Here is a 697-nt window from a genome sequence, read left to right on the forward strand (position 1 = left end):
TAACATCTGATGTATATGGCTCGGTGGTGGCGCCACATTTATAAAGAATGCAGATCAATGATCCAAACGAAATGTTTGATTCGAAAACAGAATCGTACTGTAACTTCAGTATTTCAATCCTTTCTATGCGGCCACCTGTGAAGGTTCCATCACTCTTGCACAAGTGCCCAATGCAGGATGTAGTTATCGTCTTGGGGTTGGTTGCATAGAAGAAAAAGTACTGTAGCCTGGATTCTTCTCTTTTGCTGTAATTTGTTTTCGCCGCCTATAGAGGGAACCCCGTTCTCGTTCCAGTTTTTTCCTCCTCCTTAGCGGCATGTGACTTGCACATATTTCTAGTGCTACCATGCCCTACTTTCTCAAGACACTGGTTTAAGTTTGCATTATCTAGCTGCCTTTCCAAGCATATTTCTGAGGGCTTGGTTATTTGTTCTCAGTTAATCTGTTTCTTACTGAAACTGAATTTGCTGAATTCTTCTCCTCCTCCTTGGATTTGAGCCTGGCTGCACAGGTCACTGCCCATGCATGTCTGAACGTCAGTTAGGTAACGAGTAATATGTACTTGTAATCATGTCTTTTTAATAAACTTAATGTAATCGACTGAACTGATTTGTCACCAAGTTCATCTTTGTAATGATAAGATCTAAGGTGTTTTCTTTCCTAGTTGCTTCTACTATTTGCTAGTTTAAGGGAAATC

Source organism: Procambarus clarkii, chromosome 82, assembly GCF_040958095.1.
Source record: "Procambarus clarkii isolate CNS0578487 chromosome 82, FALCON_Pclarkii_2.0, whole genome shotgun sequence".
In the NCBI taxonomy this organism is placed as follows: domain Eukaryota; kingdom Metazoa; phylum Arthropoda; class Malacostraca; order Decapoda; family Cambaridae; genus Procambarus; species Procambarus clarkii.